Raw genomic sequence first — 23,301 nt, 5'->3', positions numbered from 1 at the left:
CCTCTTCGGGGCTCCTCTCTTGTGGCAGCCGGTGGCAAGTTCATCATAGAGCACGATCTTAGGGATGCGGTGGTCCTTCATCGTGGAGACGTGTCCTGCCCAACGCAGCTGTGTTCTCGGCAACATGGCCTCAATACTTGTGACTGCTGCCTGTTCTAGAACAGATGTATTAGACACATAATCTGACCAGTGGATGTTTAGGATTGTACGGAGACAGCATTGATGGAAGCGTTCTAAGAGTCGCAAGTGGTGGCGGTAGATGACCCATGATTCGGACCCATATAAAAGAGTAGACAGCACAATGACTCTGTAAACACTGATCTTGGTACTTTTCTTCAGGTGTTTATTTCGCCAAACTCTTTTATGGAGTTTTGCAAAAGCTCTATATGCCTTTGCTAACCTGTTGTCTACCTCTTCGTCAATCTTACCGTCCGAGGAGATGATGCTTCCCGGGTAACTAAACTGCTGGACTGATTTGAGCTCTGATTCGCCAGTGGTGATATGGGGACGATGGAAGACTTCCTGAGGTGCAAGTTGATAGAAAACTTCTGTCTTCTTTAAGCTGACTTCCAGCCCAAAAAGCTCAGCAGCCTCTGCAAAGCAGGGTGTTAAACGCTGCAGAGCTACTTCTGTGTGGGCAACAAGGGCAGCGGCGTCAGTGTAAAGGAGCTCCTGGACAAGATGGTTTAAGGTCTTAGTATGGGCCTTCAGTCACCTTAGGTTGAATAGGCTTCCATCGGTGCAATATCGAATGTAGATACCATCTTCTTTGTCGAGGTCTGCCGTGGCCCTTTGGAACATCATGCTGAAAAAAATTGTGAATAGAGCTGGTGCAAGAACGCAACCTTGTTTCACACCATTCTTTATTAGAAAGGGCTCAGAAAGTGCATTGCCATATCTGACTTGGCCACGCTGATCCTCATGAAGTAAGATGATCATTTTAAGGAACCTGGGGGGACATCCTAAATGTTCCAAAATCTGCCACAGACCTTTTCTGCTCACAGTACTGAAGCCTTGGTGAGATCAACAAAGGTTACATAGAGACCTTTGTTCTGTTCCCTACACTTCTCTTGCAGTTGTCTGAGAACAAATACCATGTCTGTGGTACTCTTGTTGCCTCTGAAACCACACTGGCTTTCAGGTAGAAGTTCTTCTGCTATAGAGGGTATCCGTCTGTACAAAAGTATTCTTGCAAGGATTTTACCAGCAATGGAGAGCAGAGTAATACCTCAGTGTCAGTAATTTGAAAAGTCTGATTTATCTCCTTTCTTCTTATACAAGGTGATGATGACTGCGTCACAAAGGTCTGATGGTAGTTTGCCTAGTTCCCAACAGCACACCACAAAGTCGTGAAATTTAGTGCTTGGCCTCCATGCTTCCAGACTTCAGATGGTACTCCATCCACCCCAGTTGCCTTGCCAGTTTTAGAATGGATCATCATAATGAAAATATGTGTACTATCATCTTTGGTTTTTCCTCTATGAGACAAGGTCAAATTTATTCTCTGCTCCATCTCTTGACCATCATTCCTTGCAGTCTTCCTATTTCATAGCTATTCCCCTCAGAAACAAACATCTTGTGGACCTGTGAGAAAATAATACCATTTTCTTCCCAAATTGAATATATCCAGAATGGCACTCTTCTATGTAGCTTTCAGTTAAGTGTCTTGGTAACCTGTAAGTCAGGAGGTAAATACTCCTCCCTGGTGTATGAAATGGCGTGGAACTTGAATGTCACCTGTTGCAATGAGATTTTCTGTATGCCCAAGGCACCCCTTCCAACAGCATCAGCTGAGACTTTAGCACTTCAGTTTGTAAATGGTGTTAAATGGGGCTGATGAGTGATTAACAGGCATTAAGTATGGATGGTTTTACTGAAGTCATGCTTTCCTGTGAACTTCTTGTGCTGGAATGCAGTGAGTAAAGACTGCCACTGTACATTTTCATACTGAATCTCTCTCTTATAGTAAAATAAAAGAAACAGTACATGAGTTTTTCAGTCTTGATTTTTCCCTAAGTACTCCAATTTTTGAAATACAGAACATCACTCTGAATTGAGTCTGAGTGAGGGTAGATGGTCAAGAAGGTAATCTTAAGGAAACAAAAGAAAGTAATAATAGTAAATTACTATAAAGAATGTGGTACATGTCAATGGGGCCACTGCAGATAACTGATGAGAACCGATGACAAAATCAGTATAAAAGATTTTCTCAGAATGCCAAATGTAAATAAGAAACAGACAAACTGAATGCCAAAAATGCACACTTGATTGATTTCAGAAGAGGATCTGAGATTCTGAGATGTCTATATACTTATCTGCAGTGGGAAAACTGATACAGTGATTGCAATGAAAAGCAAGAAATTTAAATGATATTCAAAATTTAAATTATAAGAAGGCTTTTTCTTAACTTTGTCTGATAACTTTTGCCCTACAAATGTGAATTCAGAAATGAACTGATAACACCCTCTTGCGCGCTGCAGCAGTTGCTGCAAGACTAAATCATTACCCTTTGGGAATGAAGTCAATGCTCAGGTGAAAATTCAACTGCAAAACCTGGGCTGCCAACTGGAATGGGTCACAAGTCTCATAAGATACTGGAAATGGGATCTCCAGCTGGAAAGCTTTGGAAGCACAATAAAAAGAATACCTATTTACAGGAAAACTGTGCCTGTGCATCTTAGTTACAGTGGATCACTTAGGATAGAGTTTAATGAAATACTTGGTTATGAAAGAAAATGCTACTCTTTAAACATGTCCCTGTAAGAGATTAGTCATGCCTCCAAGTTTTTATCATTGACATTCTCAAAGTGATAATAAAAGACAAAAAAGCCAAATGAAATGTGCTGATATAGGCCATGTTCAAACAAGAACAATTTTAATTTGGGAAATTTTTTATTTTGTTTGTTGGGGCTTTGGGGCTTTGGGGTTTTTTTTAATAACATGAGAACTGGTCTGTGGAACCACTTTGGATTTGGAACTCTTTGGGTTTTCATGTTCTGACTAAATGGCTGATGGACCAGCTTCAGTTCAACTGCAGAGCAGGCACTGAGGTATAACTAGTTTGTGGGATGTTCATGAGATACATCACCAATATTCTAAATCAATGTAGAAAATATAGCTCAAGAACTCATCTTTAATCTAATGCTTACTGAACTTTTGAATCAATCTTCCCTGAATGCAACAATATAGATATATTGGCCTTTTGTTGATATATTGTAGATATATTGGCACTTCCACCCCTTTCTCCCCTGGTATCAAGGAGAGGATACAGGGCTCACAGCTATAGCACATGCCCCACAACTGTTTGCTGAAATAGGATTAAATCTAACTTGGCACAAATCAATGTCCTAGTATGACATCTCCAAGCCTTCTAGAATTTGGAATAGCAGCCAAAATACAGGAACAAATAGAAGCAAAAAAACTCATTATATTTTACCAGTAGACTATTACCACTTATGTATCTGGAATAAACAGTCAAGTTCTCCAGCAATGCTTTCCCAACGATTCTTCATTTGTGCCAAAATTGTGTGGTGTAGGCCAATGACTCTCTGTGCCTGCTCGCACACTTGCCCATACATATACACTCCATCCTAAAATGTTGTGTTCTGTTGCCCATTTCCACTACATAGAGTAAACATCAGTGTAATCTAGCAGTTCAGAATCTTGCACCTAAGCCAGTATCTCCAGAGTAAGTCATTCAGGTGAACTCTGTAGTGAAGATGCACAGTGAATAGCCTGAAGTGATTCCGCCTTGGGCCATGAATGCCCCACTGTGATGACCTGACATGGCAGTTCAAATAGGTTTTCTAAAACCAAAACATTATTACTTTTTTTATTTCAGAAAGCCTTTGTATTTCCACTTCTATGCTGTGGCCCTTATACTACAGATTTTTGTAAAAGCTTGTGTGTGGGGATGGAGGGTATAGGATATAGGATGGGGATGGATATAGGATGGAGGAAACTCTGGTCAGTAATCCATTTTTCCCACTGAAGCCATCTTTACTGAAATGCCTCTGAGCTGACCACAAATCTATTAAAAAACAGCGTATGTTATCCATTTCTTTAATAAATGAAGCATTTATAATGATTTCTACAGAACATTTTTCTTAATCTTTTATAACATTCTCCTTAGCAAGTAACTCTCTGAGGCCATTTCTCAACTGTAGAATGGATCTATCTCACATTACAGGTAGGGTTATTAAAAGCATTACTTTTGTTAGACTTTGGTTTATCCTGCTCAGCACATCTCCTAGATACTAGATACTCAATTCATGTAGAAGATCTGTCTTTTGCACAGCAAATATGTGTTTTAGGACAAATTTCATGCTGACTGCTGCTTCTGCAACATTATTTCTGATACGGTCACCTATATCTTTTTCAAGTAGGGAAAAAGTATTTTGAAAAACTCTCAGATTGAAGCACTAAATGTTCACTGATGTTCATAGTTCCTTTTTTTCTTTCATATAACAGTTCACCATGTAATTTGTTTCATAGTTTTCAGATTAGGTTAAGTAAATCTGGTGCTTACTAATATGAAGGGATTGACAACAGTATGTAATGAAAAACACTGTAAGTCAGATCCTGTACAATTTTCTGTTCAGACTTTTAATCATGAATAGCAGTAGCTGCTTTGATCTTGTTATCCTGGCTTTTTCCTTCTCCTAAGGAGACTTTTGCAATCATACTGAAGTTGAGCTGAATGATGTATACCCATTAACAATTAAGAGAGATGAATCTGCACTGAATCCACTCTAAATTTAGGCTGACTCAGTACTTGTAAGCTGCAAATGGAAGTTTCCTGCTGACAGGATGGTTATATCATCTTTTCTGAACTAGTTTTTCTGGGTGAACTCATTTGACAATTTAGATAACAAGTAATTGGAATAAATTGAAAGGAAAATAGCACAAAGTTAATGAGAACTGTGTAAGGTACTACAGACTTACTTTTCTTAGAAAGTTTTTAGAAGAAATATGTCACTGCTGTCAAAATAAACAGCTATACACAACAATCAGAAAAATTTTTAATATGCTAAAAGTAATTCTGGAATGAAATGCATGAAAATATCTTTTTGCATGCTGCTATTGACAAATCTATTGTTGACAATACCACAGCTTTTCCTCTGAAGTGATAATCTGATGGTCTGGGAACCACAAAGATAATTGGCAATAATGTTTTGCTTGTAGATTGATATGCTGCACTAAAGAAGTCTGCTGATAATAAAGGTTTATTCCTTGCAGAAGTGAACATTTTCTACCAGCAGTATTACACATTTTTGAAAAAGTCATTAGTGTAAGAAAGGATTTAAGAGAACATGATCTTCTCGTTTTATAAGAAGTAATAAAATAGCGACTTTCTGTGTTCAGAGGACAACATTTGGCAACTAGACCTTTTTCCAGATAAAGGAACTCTATCATCATGATCATCTTTTAGGAACAAATATGTTAGCTTCCTGACTCTCAACATTCCAGTACATTTTCCTTCTCTGACTTCTCTGTTCATTCTTGTCAGTCACACTAACTAACCCGTCTCCTTTATGGTGGTGATGAAATCTCTGCATATCTGGAATGCTGTATCCATCTTCCAGAAACTGGAAAGATCTTATAGGAATAAGAAATAAAATCACCTCAAGATATAAAGCAGAGTAACCAAGGACCCAGATGGCAGACCTCAACTGGCCAACAAATGAAGCCATGTTTTTAGACCACAACATGCAGGGCAAAGCGACCCCTGTCCAATATGAAGTTGATGTTGACTCTTAGAGAGAAATGAAAACAAGCAATAAGAGTTTTGTTACCCTCACAAAAAAAGGGTACAAAATAGAGGAGTGCAACTACAGGGGCGGTGGGATACAAGTTAAAAAAAAAGACAAAATACATATTTTACATCAGTTTTCAGCAAATACAGCAGTCCTGTGATGACAAAGTAGGCTGGTAAATGTAAATGAAAGTATGGCACTGGATTTAATTTTAGCTGAGAGGGAGCCAAAACTTAAAGGACATGATGCTTTTGAGAGCTTTGGATTTTAAAATCCAAAGTGCAGCTGAATCACAGGCACAGAAAAAAGTGTTCAAAAAAACCTAGTGAGCAGAGTATAATATTGTTTGATTGCAAAATGGCAAATAAAATAGCAGTATTTTAGGAGAGACAAAATAGGAAGAGATTCAAATAACTGTTATTCAATTAGCCTGGTCTGAATAACATGCAAAGCATTATGACATACCGAGAAGAATAATGGTTAAAGATATGTAAAATAACATAAAATACATATGAGTTGTCAAAGTAGACTGTGTCAATATTCATCTTTCATAAGGAAATTAAAACTTTTTCACAGAAACGCAATCTCTCTGAATTTCAGTAAGATTCTGATAAGAAGTCACATTGAAATTATTAGTCAAACTAGAGGAAATGGGTGAGAACTCAATGAAGAGGAAACTGCTGATGTGAAGTAAGGCAAATTATCCTGAATTAGGCACTAAGCTGCTTTGGTTTGGCTGTTTCTCCTACCAGAGCTAACTCACAATTTGAATTTACACACTTGCCTGCAGGATGCACTCAGCTAAAATATTGCCAAAGGTAGTAGCCTATTTGATTTAGTAAGGCAAAAGCTAAAATCACACATGTACATACACCAAGGTAGTAAGGGTCTGTAGAGAAAATAATTGTTTCATCTGAATGAAAATATTGGCAAACAAACCAGCTGTGGACAAACTGGCCATGGCTAGCTATAAAATGGACAGGAGATGTTGGAGAAATTAGGAGAAAAGTGACATCCTAGTCAAATCTGCCCATGACAAAATGCTAATCAATACATCTGTCACACCACAAAGTCACAGCCTTCAAATCATGTCACAACAGACTCCTTCACTCTTTTCTTGCAAAGTGCATTACAGTGGTACCAACATAGCCTCAGAAAGGCCTGGGTTGGAAGGGACCTTTAAAGATCATCTAATCCAAACCACCTGCAATAACCAGGGACCCCTTTTGCTAGATAAGGTTGCTCAGAGCCCTGTTTAGTCTGACCTTAAATATTTCTATCTACAGCTCCCTGGGCAACGTGTTCTAATGGTTTACCACTCTCAAATTTCTTCCTTATATCTAGAACAACATAAAGTTATTCTTTTGATCTGTTTTGTCTTGTGCAGGCCTCCCATGCCAGTAATATAAGCTACATTTGTGCATACTCACCCCACTACACTTGAGAGATATGACAGAATATTATTAGCCCTGCAAGTGATCATGTGTAGATTGTAGAGTCAAGCATAACACTCTCTTCTGCTGTATGTGATACATGCAACTCCCACTGGTTTCTGGTTGAATGATGGCAGTGGGAGTGTTGCATATCAAGCAAACATTGATAAACAAAGAACAAATTTCTGCCTACTATGCAACACAGCGATGTATTTTAAATGAGAATTTTAGCCTTTTATCTGAATTTTCCTATGTGCCTTGAATGCAGCTATTTCAATGTGTTGTTCTCTACCATGTTGTTTTCATACAGAAGTGACAGAAATCATGTGGAAGACTAGTAGCTGGATATTTTGCCATGTAAGCCTGACCAGATGTGACTTTTGATTAAAGCTGAATTATTTATACTACAACTGTGGCAAATTAGTGTTTGCCATAGATAGTCTTCTATTGTGATAACAATGATGAGAGTAAATAGCTATTTACATTCTTTCCATGATAATATTATCCAATCACACTTTTGTCAAAGTAAAATAACTGAGATCAGTAAGAATCTGTGCAGGTTACAAAGTGTCCTTTCTGTTAAAATCTTTGGCTTTCTAGAATATGTGCAACACATTCTACATATGCTCACAAGTTCTTAGGGAAAGGGGATATTTTATCAAGTACCTGTGTTTAGGAGTAATTGCTATGTCCCTGGCGAGATTGTTCAGTGAATGATTGTTCTTCCTGTAAAAAGTTACTTTCTTACATCAAGAGGAAAATTCAGATCATCTAGGAAATTTAATTTTTTAGTAGACTACAGAACAAAAAATTGGTAAAAGAAGATGAAATGGCTCAGAGGTTTCTTTTTTGTTCTATAGGCATCAAAGCTAATCGAAGATATTTTGCTTCAGAGTGTAAGTTTTAGTTCATAGGACACCAGATTTCCTCTAAAACCATGCAATAATTTCTTATTTAGGTCAAGTTAATTTAGTAAAAAAGAAGCTTTGGTTTAGCATATTTTAAACATATTATATGCAAAATATACATGAAAACGTAGAAATGGTGAAATAACAAGAAGCTTTTAATTCCTCAAAAATGAAGGAAAAATGAAGATATATTTTCTGTGACTGACATTAAAATACAACACTGACGTTTTTTAAAATTAGTTGGTTTTTTTTTCACTTCAGTGTTCTTCCCAGTTAACCAGTTAACATGTGATGAGTATTGGGAACAACTCTCTCTTTTCAGAATGATCTTCCATCTATCCCGCTGTCCAAAGTAATCTTTCTGATTAACCAGCTCTTCTTTTTCAGAATGATAATCAAAGCTCTTTGATTTTTTTTAACATTAAAATTCACAGCCATGCTATAGTTCATATCAAGCCAAGAGCCTTGTTCATAGCAAGACGAGAGCCTGTCTTGCTCAGTTTTCTGTCTCCAACAGCTAACCTTAAAAGGATGCCCATCAATTATATTTTCATAAGATTTTTCCAGCCTCTCTGCTTTTTAATATAATGAAATTTCTAAACCTATTTTCCTTTTTCTAATCATTAACCCTTTACACCTCTCTCTTCTAGTACTTCCTTTGTCCTCATTTGTATTGAGAAGGTATCCTCAACATCCTGCAGCAAGGAGCCACCAATCTGCCACCTATTCTGTGATACAACATCTCCTTGTGCTTGTTTCAAATCTAGCTTTGTACAACAGCTACTGTTTCTTGTCTTGACAGAGATTAGGAGTGTTTTTCACTCTGTGCACTAGTTTAATTTCTCTTTGTTGAATTTAGCCTCTCACTTATCTACATTATTCTTTTTTTCCTGCTTCATCTGTGGGCCTGAATTGTATTTCTCCCCAAAGAGTCTCGATTGAATGATGAGGATTCCCAGTCTATTGGCCTGGGTTTTGCATGGGAGCTGTCCTGTGCCTCTAACCGCCTTTGTTGTTCTTTGATTTTTTTTCATATATGCGCACACTACTTGAAGCAGTGATGGACCTCAAATTTATGCAGCAGTACACTGGTTTCTGTTTTGTTCCCTATGTTTTTTAATAGTAATTAGTAATATTTTGTTTGTTTATGATTGTTTTCCATTACTGACCTAATGTTTTCCTGGAGTCATCATAACCCTAAGCCCTTTTTCCTGAAATGTAAGGACACATCAGAAACCATCATTTAAAAAGTGAAGTAGGAATGCTTTTCACCCTGTAAATCAATTTCCTGTATCTATGCTGATTATGTATTCTACCCTGTAATTTTTTGATCTCCCGCTAGTTTTATCATCAGAGAGCTTCATCACTTCTCACTTTTCTATGTCATCTGAGTTTCATGTGAAACAACTGCAAAAAAATTTGTAGTAAAAAAAAAAATTTGCTCCACTCCAGAAATTCCACCATGAATACTGCAAACCGCCCCCCCAAACTAGTCAGCTTTTCTACAGAGGTCCCACTTTTCCTGGGTGCCAACAAGGATGGCCTGACTGGGTGCTTCTGTAGTGTTATGGTCATGTAGCATTTAAGGACTCTCTGAAATGTGCCTTGTCTCAGATATTTTAACAACCCTGACTTTGCAATAGGAGCTTTGTTTCCCTTAGGTACTTGTTTTTCAAATTCTTTTTTGGCTTCTCTGAGAGTTTATGATACTTTCTATTTTGAAAAGCATTTTAACTTTCTAAAAAATTCTTTCTCAACTCCACAAAACTCCTTTATGTAGGTGTTTACTAACACTGGCTCCTGAAGAGCTGTGAAATGGAAGTACTTGGTGATCATTGCTGCAAAGTGTTCTTTCAGCTGAAAGTCTGGAGCCAGATCCTGTAAATTTCTTATCTGCAAGTGGAGGACTGCGCTCCTCTTGTGGGCTTGTTAACTGCCTGCTTCATAAGGCAGTCATACCTGGTACCCAAAAATGTCCTCTCTGCTTCATGTCCTGATGTGAGCTTATCTCAATACACACAGGATAACTGAAGACTTTAACACACCTGAGTTCCTGCTCCTAAAGCTTCTCCCATCTCCCTCAGTGCATCTCACACAATGCTATGGTCCTGCCTAAAAGACAGTAACACAGACTCAGTACTGTATTACTTCTACCTAGGCTTGTGGGGTTTTTTATTTGCGCAGATGCTGTGTCACATAGTAATAGGCCCAGTTCTTTAATTTGTTTTGATGCCAAGGTTTCTAATGTGCTGTACTGATTGATTTCTGGCATGACTTATGTGATATTTTCAGTATCTTTCACACTCTGATATTGCATGGCATAGACTGCCTTTCTTTGGGAACTAGGCGAACTACCATCAGACCTTTGTGACGCAGTCATCATCACCTTGTATAAGAAGAAAGGAGATAAATCAGACTTTTCAAATTACTGAGGTATTACTCTGCTCTCCATTGCTGGTAAAATCCTTGCAAGAGTACTTTTGTACAGACGGATACCCTCTATAGCAGAAGAACTTCTACCTGAAAGCCAGTGTGGTTTCAGAGGCAACAAGAGTACCACAGACATGGTATTTGTTCTCAGACAACTGCAAGAGAAGCGTAGGGAACAGAACAAAGGTCTCTATGTCACCTTTGTTGATCCCACCAAGGCTTCAGTACTGTGAGCAGAAAAGGTCTGTGGCAGATTTTGGAACATTTAGGATGTCCCCCCAGGTTCCTTAAAATGATCATCTTACTTCATGAGGATCAGCGTGGCCAAGTCAGATATGGCAATGCACTTTCTGAGCCCTTTCTAATAAAGAATGGTGTGAAACAAGGCTGCGCTCTTGCACCAGCTCTATTCACAATTTTTTACAGCATGATGTTCCAAAGGGCCACGGCAGACCTCGACAAAGAAGATGGTATCTACATTCGATATTGCACCGATGGAAGCCTATTCAACCTAAGGTGACTGAAGGCCCACACTAAATCCTTAAACCATCTTGTCCAGGAACTCCTTTACACTGACGCCGCTGCCCTTGTTGCGCACACAGGAGCAGCTCTGCAGCGTTTAACACCCTGCTTTGCAGAGGCTGCTGAGCTTTTTGGGCTGGAAGTCAGCTTAAAGAAGACAGAAGTTTTCTATCAACTTGCACCTCAGGAAGTCTTCCATCGTCCCCATATCACCACTGGCGAATCAGAGCTCAAATCAGTCCAGCAGTTTAGTTACCCGGGAAGCATCATCTCCTCGGACGGTAAGATTGACGAAGAGGTAGACAACAGGTTAGCAAAGGCATATAGAGCTTTTGCAAAACTCCATAAAAGAGTTTGGCGAAATAAACACCTGAAGAAAAGTACCAAGATCAGTGTTTACAGAGTCATAGTGCTGTCTACTCTTTTATATGGGTCCGAATCATGGGTCATCTACCGCCACCACTTGCGACTCTTAGAACGCTTCCATCAATGCTGCCTCCGTACAATCCTAAACACCCACTGGTCAGATTATGTGACCAATACATCTGTTCTAGAACAGGCAGCAATTAGGAGTATTGAGGCCATGTTGATGAGAACACAACTGCATTGGGCAGGACACGTCTCCACGATGAAGGACCACCGCCTCCCTAAGATCGTGCTCTATGATGAACTTGCCACTGGCTGCCACAAGAGAGGAGCCCCGAAGAGGAGATACAAGGATTCCCTGAAACAACATCTCAGCCTTGACCATATCGATCATCATCATTGGTCTACTCTGGCCTCCAATTGGGAGGTCTGGAGACACACCATCTATAACACTGCTGCTGCTTTTGAGAACACACGCAGGATCACTCTCGAGGAGAAAAGACAATGTAGAAAGAACTGTGTCTTGTTGATACCACCTAAGGAGTCTTTCTGCTGTGCCTTTTGCAACCGGACTTGTCTATCTCGCATTGGCCTTTTTAGCCACCAGCATGCTTGGAGCTTGGTATCATTGCAAAGTGAATAAGGGATTAGTTTTAATATTTGTAAACAGTAACCAGGATGCCTTTTTAGGAAAGGAAAGAACAGAGAATACAAAAATCTAAAAAAAAAAAGAAGCTGCATTTATTTTTTATAACATTTGTTAATACAGTTTTCCTCTTGGTTTTGATCATGTGTGTTCCAAAAGTAATTATTAAAATGGAATTTTATTCCAACCTTTAAACTGTGTAGTAGAGGAAGGAGACAAGGGAGGATAGGGTCTCCAAAACAAATTTGAAAATGTGAAGATTTAGTGAGTTTCTAGTGGACAAAGTACTTTGATTTTGTATTTTTGTGACTAATGCACGTGCTCGTGATGTCAAGGGAAAATTGAAAATGCTCAAAGCTATAAAAGGTATTGTACTGGATTAGCTATAAAGAATAACAAATGCTCTGGATTTTGACAGTGTCCCATATAGTGAGTAATGTTTGCTGATTTAGAGCAGAGAGTTTTACCTATGGAAATAGATTTCTAATATGTAATGAATAGTCGACTGATGTAATGCATTTTGTTTTCTGTAATTTCCTATCTTCAAACATTTTGTTGCTTCAAGTGAGAGAGAATGTAGCATACACTATTCTGCTGCATACCTGATACTGACCACTGTTTTGGCTGAGAGGGCTTTCAGAAAGTAATACTCTAGTCCACTTAAAACTATGTGTTCCACTATAAACATAATCGTGAATAGCACACACATCAGGATCAGAAACTTCTAGGTGTTTCATCATTCTTACACTGGAAATATTTTCATGGCAAGAGATACTAATTTACACATGAAGAAATGTCTCAGTTCAATGAGACAGAAGTGTCTTCTAAGGAGGGCGAGTTATGAGGAAGACCAAGCTCCTCCCTCTAAGCAATTGTAAATCCAAAATTAAGAGGCTCCCGTTGAGGAAATGTGGAGAAACAAAAAAAAACCCAGCCCTTTATTAAAGGATATATGTCTGTAGGCAGCATAACAGAAGAACAAAACCAAACAACAATCCTGCACCCAGATTCCCACCAAAAGCAGTTCAGTTCTTCTCACCTTTTGGCACAATTCTAACCCCGGTCAGCAGGGGACGCTGTCGGAGGTCTGGTGGAGCGGAGGCTGTAGTTGCTCCCTAGTGGTCGGCAGAGGGAGCTGTTTCATTTTGAGAAACTCCGCCTTGGTCTATGAGGTTGTCCAACAGCTGAGACACAATATCAAGAGACCCTAGAAACTGGAGACAAGAAAATCAAGAGACCATAAAAAGTCTATGTCATCTCCAAGAGGTGCAGAGCTATAATGGGCTAAACAAATATGAGAAAAAAAGAAAGTTTGATCTGCAGCTGCAGAATCCTGGCTTTACTGGGGATGGGACAAGCTAGTTCCTGTACTCTTTATTTCTTTAATGACTGATGCGTTCTAGTGCAAAACAACTGTAATAAAATACTAATTTCATTGTACAAACACAAGTGTCTAGAATCACTTAACATTAGCAAGGGCATCTCAGTCTTCTACACAGTGCTCACAGATATGAGAGATATATGATAGTTTTGCACCCTGCTAGAGAGGTAGTCAGAGGCTAGGCAGTATATCATGAAGATCCTAAAAAGCTGTTGTGTGCAATGAATACAAATCTGGCTGACAGATGTGGAAACGAGTCTTATGAAGAGTGGCTGGGGGAACTGGGGTTGTTTAGTCTGGAGAAGAGGAGGCTCAGGAAGACCTCATCACTCTCTACAAGTACCTGAAAGGAGGTGGCAGTGAGGTGGGGACTGGTCTCTGATGCCGTGTCTCAAACAAAAAAATGAGTGGAAATGGCCTTACCTTGCACCAGGTGAGGCTTGAGTTAGATATTAGAAACAAAAATTTCACTGTAAGAGTGGTTAGGCATTGAAATAAATTCCCAGGGACATGGGGGAGTCTTTGGAAGTGTTCAAGAGGCACCTGGGGACATGGTTTGCGTGTGATTGTGGTGGTGCTGGGTTGACAGTTGAACTAGGTGATTTTGCAGGTCTCTTCTAGCCTTGATGATGCTATGACTATGTGATGCAGTACCTAAAACTCTGATTTCTTAGGTGGCCAGGTGAATTATCTGAGAACATCTCAAATGCATTTATCTGTGTCTTCAACTGAACTGAGTCAAACATTTCCTTTGAGTATCATAGAGGCTTTTGTACACAGCTTATATATCTACTGAAAATGCAGGTGGCAACCTCAAAGTTGGTACCAACCTACGAGGGAACTGGGGTGAGACAAAATAACCTTCAGAGGTTCCTTCCAACCTTAACCACTCTGTGCATCCAACTGCTCAATGTCACTATTTGTTTGCTCTCACTCCAAAGAATAAGATGTAGACAATTCTGAGGAGCATGGTAAGAACAAGTGACATTTTCAAACTATGTAAATAGAATAGGTATGTGAATGAATCAGGTTTTTTACTGCAAGCCACTCTATAACAAATATCTATAAGCTCCATGGTCAAGTCAGGATGCCTTTTTACATGTAATGTAGACTATACATGATCAGGAAGCATAAGAGGTAATGAATTATACTTTTTCTTTATATGGATGTCCATGATTTTGAACGATTTAAATGAGAAATAAAGGCATTTGGATTTTCTATTAGATGTTATAAACAACAGATATGTATACTAAGCTTTACCTTTTTTCCTTGCTTTTGCCAGTCAAAACAGCATTTCTTAAAGTCTTCTCTAAGATTGTTGAGACCATGTTACTTCCTTTTCCTTACATTTTAGTTAAACTCTTACAGCCTGTAAGAATGGGATTCACAGCATCTGCTGGAATGAGGCTTGTCCAAATGTCTGTGGTCTTTTGGCTGGTTTCTTTTTTGTATCCACTCCTAATTCCAAAGCTGTTTTGAATTCTCTTGCAACCAGCATTGTTGGTTGCAGCAATGAAGCTGCAATCACTGGAGCTGCTCCAGTGATTTACTGGTACAGACAATTGTAGAGATTTAGTGGTATAAAAAGTCAGAGGATGCTAATCTGGAAGGGATGCAAAGGTAAGGAATATAAAGTATGTTCAGACATCACTAAAATCCCCACTCACCACATTAAACAAACCCCAAAAATGTCATTCATTTTCCTCCTCTTTTCATCCCACTGGGAGCAAGATGAGTACAAATTAGACACTTTTTCCTATTAATAGTCCTCCCATATTAGGAACTTTTTTTACAGCACAGGTCCATAAATGAATACAGCCTTCTTAGTCATTGTGGTGGTGGGAAACAGTTTTCCCCCTGAAGTTATAAAAAGGTAAAACCCCAGGGGGTGGTGACCCTTGAAGTTTTGAGGTTTTACCCAATGAGCGCTTCTGCAAAATATAAACATATCACAAGCAGACCGGAAGAGAAGGTAGTTGTAATTGTTGTAGGAGAGGTAGTCATGTTGTAAAGCCACGAGGAGAAAGAACAGGAGCCCCACTGGGGGTTCTGGCCCCCCAGCCCCGGCTGGGGGGGCTGCAGGGACTTGGAACAGCGGAAGGCTGGGCTAAGTACCTGTGGCTGAAAGCTAAAGAAGTTTTCTCCACCGTGAGTGAACAGAGACAGAGCAGCAGCAGAAGCAGCATCCAGAGATTGTGGCTAAGAGCCAAGAGATGACTGAAGAAGCAGCAACAAATATGCAGCCAAGGAAGACACAGAGTTGTCTGAAAGAGCCAAGAGAGAACCAGAAGCAGAGAGAGCACAACTAAGTTCTACAGAGACAGAGTTGGAGTGAGAAACTGAACCAAAAACCCCAAACTCCTTTTGTGACCTTTCCTAAGTGGAAAGGATGGACTCCTACTGAATGGAAGTCCTAAAACTGCAGCAGCACTGCAGAAAAGAGCTGGAAAGCTCAGGCGTCCTGGAAAGCAGGACCAGGACGATTAAAGGAATGCAGAGGGGGTGACCTTGCCCCCCCACCTCGCCGCTGCTGCCAAGTTTAGCTAGCAGCCTGAGACAGAGCACAGGAGCTCTGGTAGAACTCTTGAGGCAAAGGCTTTCAACTGAAAGCTGCCCGAGATGTTCTGACTCAGGAGTGAATCCCCTGAGGAAGGGACCTTCATGGGGGTCTTACACCCCATGATATGACCATGGTGACATGAGTTTTGTCCCTGCTACGCAGTCCATGGAAGAGAAGACCCTCGCTTGAAGACAACAGGCTGAGGGGCTTGGATACCCCTCGTGTGTATTGGCAGAGATCCAGCTACAACAATCCAGTTACAGATGCTACATGAGAAGAAGAGAACCTGCTGCCTTAGAGATATTGCTGCTCTGAGAGTGGAAAAGGATCTTCTCCTTCTTCCCTCCTGGACTTTTATTTGGAGGGGAGAAGAGATTTGATCCATTGTAAATACTTATGTCATGGTAGAGATTGTATATAATGTATTGTAGTATTTATTTGTACAGTCATTGTAATATATTCCCTTTCCCCCATTCTGAGTCTCGTGTAGTGTCTGGAAAACCCATCTCACATTTGGGTTGAGATGTGGGAGGGGGCTTGGACTAGGGAATCAAATTTTGGAGCTCTCAAACCATGACAGTCATCATGTCTAGTCACTACCTTTCAGAAGCATCACATAACATAAAGTGATTAAATGCTAATGCCAGAAGGCAATGTGAACACAGTGTGCAATGCTGATGCACAGACTACAGGGTCGGTTGTGTTTAACTGTTTATTAATTAAGATACAACAACACATTCAACTGCCTTACTGATAGAACGATCTTACTGTACTAGATAAACTATCTATGTTGTAAAGATATAAATCACAATAGACAAAACAATGGATAGATGTTCTGGTTTTGGCTAGGGTAGAGTTAATTTTCTTCATAGTAGCTGTCATGGGCTATGTTTCGGATTTTTCCTGAAAAATTGATAGCACAGGGATGTTTTAACTATCACTGAGCAGTGCTTACACAGTGACAAGGCCTTTTCTGTTCCTCACTCCAACCCACCAACCCACCAGTGATGAGGCTGGGGGTGCACAAGGATTTAGGAGGGGACACAATTGGGGCAGCGGACCCCAGCTGTCCACAGGGATATGGTTTGGGACATATCAAACCTGGGGGGTGCAGAAAGAAGTGGGAGATGTTCTGAGTGATGACTTTGGTCTTCCCAAGACACCATCACATGTCTTGGAGCCCTGCTTTCCTGGGGATGGATGAACACACGCGTGATGATGGAAAGTGGTGAATGAATTCCTTGTTTCACTTTGCTTATGTGTGCAGCTTTTGCTTTACCTGTTAAACTGTCTGCATCTCAACCCAGAGTTTTCTTACTTCTACTCTTACTCTTCAGATCTCTACCCATCCCACCGGGGAGTGAGTAAGTGAGAGGCTATGTGTGGCTTGGTTGCCCGCTGGTGTTAAACCATGACAGCAAACTAGCCCCTGAAATTACTATAGTATTTGCCATATGGTGGAGAGGTTTTCCAGCCTACTGGCAATCAATTTATGAAGTGCAGGTAAAATGGAGAGGTTCTATACTCTCAGTTTGAGAGCAGAATAAATTTAAGAACAAAACAGCCAGGCTGTTATTCCACTATATGATTGAACATATAGTGGAATAATAGTTAAAACTGAAGAACCAGACTCAATACAGTTTCTAGAGTTCAAGCTTCTTTGAGTTTTAAACAAACAAATTTTCCTTAGATCTCTGAAAATTAACTCACTAGCAGCTCAGGGCTTCCAGTGATCTCTCCAGCAGACAGAAAACCTTTCTCTCTATTATTCTTCTCTTCCTTGGTCTCTGTAGTCCTTCTAAATCAAAGAAGGTCTTACTTTACTGGGAATCATTTTGGCCTCTGTGCAGTGTCTTCTTGTATGTGCTCTCCCACTCACACTGGGTAGATTTCACTAGGAGTAACTGCACTGGAACATGTAACTTCACCGAAATCCTGTTAGAGGAAAGCTTGTTTAGAAAGACAACTAGGATCTATCTATAAAATTTGAAAACCTAGGCTTGAGAAATGAAGCCTAGATTTTTGCTGTCATCATCCAGTCGTGGATTGCTTCAGACACTATATTTATCTGTAGCAGTCACACCATAGGAGCAGAGGCTTTTCGCAGCTTATGCAGAGTCAAGAACACAGTGGGAGAGAGTTTATTCACTGAAAAGTTGATTTATTGGTGAGATTGGTGTGTTTTCCTCATGCATCAGGGTAACACTTGGCAGCAGATGTGGAGTAAGAAACACTTTTTTCCTGAGGGCATGTCCCTTTTGCTCTCTGGTGTGTTGTGCTTTCCCTTCTGATCACTGGTAGAGGTCATACTAACAAGTTATTTGCTATTGTGGACTCCTATAAAAAAAGCAAGATGTACAATTTTTTTTGTGATACATAGCTATGATTCTGGCTTTTGGTGTTTGACTTCAGGCCTTTAAGGTGCTCTGAAGTGCTGGGAAGTTTTGTAGCCTGTGAGACACAGGATCATGTGTATTGTTTGTCGAGAAGTAAGTATCTCTTCCATCATTGCTTCCAGTCACAGGATATGGAGCTTATTAAACAATATCAATTCTTCCAGTTTCATATACTAGTTGCTAGCAATCACCTTATACATAGCTATGCTCTGCAGTCCAACTTGAAATGGGAACTTTGATGGTCTTGATCTTACAGTAAAGTTTTAACATCCATGATCCTTCACATTCTTTAGCACATGCCTGGAAGGCAAATCCTGCTTCCATTAAGAGCTGGAGCATTCTTCCAACAGCAGCACACTTCTGCATGAAAAATCAAGGACAAATCCATTAATCAAAGCCTACAAGAGAAACAGATTGTACCTGGATAAGTGCAGCCTCCCTGTGCTATTAATATTCTAAATTAGTCATTTCTCCCATATCAAAGGGGGAGGTATAACTCTTACCCGAAATAACCTTCACATTGGTATTAATCTTACCTAAAGCTGAACTGTGATTAATTCCCACTGTTATAACCAGCCACAAGTGACCAAGCAAAACCATTCACTATAATGTGACCAGCTCCTTCTTTGGGACTGATACTATCTGATGGTATATTGTGGACTCACCTTCTAAGTCAGTCACTCCACCTAGATAAGACTGCTTCTACCTCTGCTATGAATAGAGAGAAACAGTCTCCCTCCAATAGGAGGCAGAGTAAAATTAAAAAGAGATTTTAGGTCAAAGAAATTGCAAGAATTCCCAAAGAAAATGTTTGAATGTGACTTTCTTGTATTGTAGTATATTTCAGAAGACCATAAAGTATTGTGTCACTTTAAGAACAGATCGCATACCATTTCAGAGGCTGTGTATCATGACCTTACATGCTCATTGCCTGAATATAGTATATTAGTCACTGTAAACTCAGCAGTTTTGCTGATGGAGTTTTTTTTCTTTATTACAAAGCTTTTAGTTTAATCACATTACTTTGTTCTACGGGTTAAAACACTACCCTGGCAGTCACCTCTGATGCATGTGCTAGGGGCACACACCCTTAGAAATTTGATCTGTGCAATACTCACTCATTGCAGAGAAAATTTTGGAAAGGTTTGAAAACTTCAGAAGCTGCTAATGAAAGATCTTATTTGATCCAATGTCCTATGTCTAGACATAAAAGCATGGTATATAATTTGATAATGTAATATCTGACTTACCTGTAATAACTATCAAAGGCATTGGAAGGGGGAGGACTGATCTCAGGAAAATGGGCTGGCCAGGCAGCAGAAACTCTGTGGAACAGATTGTAATGCTATCACAGTGAGGTATGTAAATTTTGTAGCTGGGCAAACCTGAGCTGCTTCTTCTGGTCATTAAAGACTTGGTTATCAGGTGCCACTAGCAGACTTCTGGGTACTCATTACTCTAACTTTCATGGGATCATTCTGTGCAGAAGTTTATATGCAATTAGAGTCTTCGAGAACAGGTACAGTTTGAACCATTAGTTAGTACCCATACTGTTGTAGAAAGCTCAATCCTGGCCCAGTCCCAGGCTGTGTAAATGGATGATTGACTCCTTCCTTAAAAGCCGGCTCCTGTTGGCTCCTTTTTAGCTCCCTTACCCCTATTTGCAGAGGAGATAAGTGAAGGATATACCCGTTCTATCAGCACTGATGACTGACACCCTGTTCATACCTGGAACGTGCAACACTGCCTCTTTCATATTCAAGGTTTGGTGCCAATGCTGCTCAGTAAATTGGCTGGCCTTTTAGCTAAGGAGATAGCTGCGAAGGTGAATTTTTGTGAAGTCACTAGAATGCAGTTGACCTCCTAAAAAAAAGCAAATACCCTGAAAGCCAATCTCAACTGCAGAATGAGATTGGTGAGTAGGATCATCTGAGACTACAAGGTCTTGTGTTCACTTGGATTTCATAATATAAACATCATCCCAAATAATCTTCATTGCCAAAACTTAGTTAATCTGATGCTCTAAACAATTATATATCCCACTGGATTTGGGTTTCATCTCATTAATATACATATAAAACTACAAATGTAATATATTGAAATATGAAAAATGAAGTGGGTCTTTCTTCAAATAGAAGCATCAGCATTACATTTCAGAATTTCTAGCAAATAGCAATTTCTCTAGAAACATAAGTAATCTCTATCATATCCTATACCAGGATGGCTTCTCTAATTCTTCTTAGCTTCTTATGGGATGGTGTTGCTGAATGTCTCCCTTAGTGTCACTTTCTAGGCAGAACTCACCAGGTGCGTTTATTTTGGATAGCAGCTAGAGTTAATGGGTCATTAGAAGAGCTTCTCCTACTCATATGAGGTCTTCAGGGTCCCATCTCAATCCTACCAAATATTAGAATTTGAGAAATTAATTACTAGCAACATACTTGAAGGAAATCACTGGGTTTCACATGAAACAACATTAAATTAGCTAAAGAAGGAGTTATATAATGTAAAAATTTATCAGGTTAAGTGCACACATTCTGAATAAAGAGAATGTCATTATTAGACTATACTTCACAGAGAGATACAGTAAACAACAGGTGGTGGACAAATACTACAATGTTGTGCATATAGTGTACCAGTAAGTAATGAGCTTTAGCTGTAGTAAAGTCTTTAGTGCTGTCACCCATAACCACTGGGACTTGTTGCTTGCGCTGAAATATAAAGGTCAGAATATACTTTTAAAATATTCCACTAAAAATGGAATCTGTTCATTTGACATGGTTTAAAAAAACATTATCACTGCCAGTGGCTCCTAATCATTAGGGTCAATTTTTATTAATGGTTTATTTGACAAATTTTTGGATTGATTTCCTATTGGTTGAGATATTTTAAGTGGGTTATAGTCAATTGAAAACCTGATGTGTCAGTTATGTGATTTTAAAATAAGTTGTCATTAACCTCCCATTATTTGGGAGACTATCTCGAGGTCAGTCTGGTGCACTTAAGAGAGGAAAAGACCGTCCATCTGACTAGAGGACTACTCTAGTGAAAGGGACGGGTAACGGAGAGAAGACAAAAAGCAGAGAACTAGAAGCAGAAGCAGATCTGCGAAATGGTTTGGCTGGAACAGGTACCCAGATCCTGTGTCTGCAGTAATGCCCACCACTTATGTGTTAATAATAACACTACATCCCACAAACCCCTGTTGTCATACCACTTCCTAGCACATAGTTTCATTGCTGACAACAAATTAGTCACTGAACTGTGTCTATCTAGGGAAATTTGTAAGTGGGTCAATACCTGAGGTGTTTTCATAATCTCTGCATCTTGTCTCAGATAACCTCTGCTGGATCCCTCTTATCACAGACTTGTATGATCAGATGGGTAGAGAAGACTATTAAACCACTTTTGCTTTTTACCTCTGCAGACTGCTGCAAACAATCATCACAGGGGCTCCAAAGGGCAGGCGGTTGTTCTGACAACACAGTGCAAAACAACCCCTGAATAGGTAGTGACATACCAAGAATTCTGAGGTATGTTTCCAGAAATCAGAGTTTCTGACATTAGAAGCTTTGCACTGCAACCTACCTCAAGAGAGATTAAGAATCTTTAATGTTCTATTTATACTGCTTTATCTTGGAGTCAAAGTGAGAGCCAGTATGGGCACTGGGAGCCATGAAAACCTCATTTCTAATAATCCCAGCTTTCTGCGAAGTGCTATCCACACTTCAAATAACCCACCTACAAAATGGAGATAATAGTAAATACCACCCTGTCTTATTTGAACACACGAGTTGTGAGGCTTTGCTCCATAATATTCCAAACACGTGACCTGTGAGGCTTTGCTCCACAATATTCCAAACATATAAATTTATATAGCTACATACAATAAAAATAAGACATTTAATACCGAATAGAGAAAAGGCATTAAATTACCTCCTCCATTTTTTAATGTTTTTGTTGAAGTTGTGTTTCCCCATTTTGGAAATTGCTTAAAAATTGTGGAAGCACTCAGGTTTAACTTAAAGAACTTATTGCAGAGATGTGCATTGTTACCAGTTACCTTGTTAAACACAGTAAGTTTGGGGGTTTTTCTTATTTAACTCATACATGTACATGATATGTATGGACACTATGATCTTCTGCTTTACCATGTGGTAGTTAAAACCAGTTAATTCAGTTCTAGTATAATCAAGACTGAAGTCCATATAGTTTTCACTGTCTTTTGTGGGCCAAGAAAGTCTCTCAATTTGCTTTGAGTCTTATACTGGGAGTCTTGCAAGGTTTTTTTCTTTTATTGTTTTTAAAACAACCTATATCCTAGGGAAAAGTAACCTCATTTAGAAAAAAGTATTGATGAAACCTAGAAACAGGACTCAAGTGGATCCTGGTGGCTCAAAGATGGAAGGTAAAGAAAATATGCTTTCTATAATTTTTCTTTAGAGAATTCCGTGAGGTGACAAGAATACTAACTGCTGGAAACTTTCTCTTGTTCTGTGAGCCTTCCTTGTCATGTTGTTCAGACAAATCTGCCATATGACATCCGAAATCATAAGAGGAACTCTGCGTCTATAAGGGGAAGACACACGCATTAAGAGATTGATATCTTTGATATTTGGAACTTCATAGGTCCCAGCTGGAGTCTCCTTCCTATGACTACATCTAACCTAGTGGACCTGAAAGCATGCCCAGGTTTCTTGACTCAAGTATGTACCTTCTCACACTTGGACCACAATGAAATGAGGGACAGGAATCCCTCTGAACTTCAGTTTCTTCTAAAGAAACCTGGTTATTCAAGTCAGAAGGAAACCATACTATGTTTCCAACAAATTCCTTAGCTGACCCTGGCATACATTACTCACTGCACCCTTATATTCCTTAGAATATTTGAATATTAATCAGA

At 39.5% G+C, this 23,301-nt stretch overlaps 1 long non-coding RNA gene across 1 annotated transcript; it reads right to left on the bottom strand.

The window, feature by feature from the left end:
• Window positions 1-18,259: 18,259 nt before the first annotated feature.
• On the bottom strand, window positions 18,260-20,756 carry LOC120322957. Its single transcript, XR_005562953.1, has 3 exons — window positions 20,703-20,756; window positions 19,649-19,723; window positions 18,260-18,758 (listed from the first exon to the last, which is right to left on the bottom strand). It is a non-coding gene; the product is annotated as an uncharacterized LOC120322957 (long non-coding RNA).
• Between the last annotated feature and the right edge of the window lie 2,545 nt (window positions 20,757-23,301).

The sequence above is a fragment of the Pipra filicauda genome, unplaced genomic scaffold (genome assembly GCF_003945595.2).
Source record: "Pipra filicauda isolate LSUMZ 115617 unplaced genomic scaffold, ASM394559v2 scaffold174_size2080704_pilon, whole genome shotgun sequence".
Lineage (NCBI taxonomy): Eukaryota > Metazoa > Chordata > Aves > Passeriformes > Pipridae > Pipra > Pipra filicauda.
This window is presented reverse-complemented; position numbering and strand designations above follow the sequence as displayed.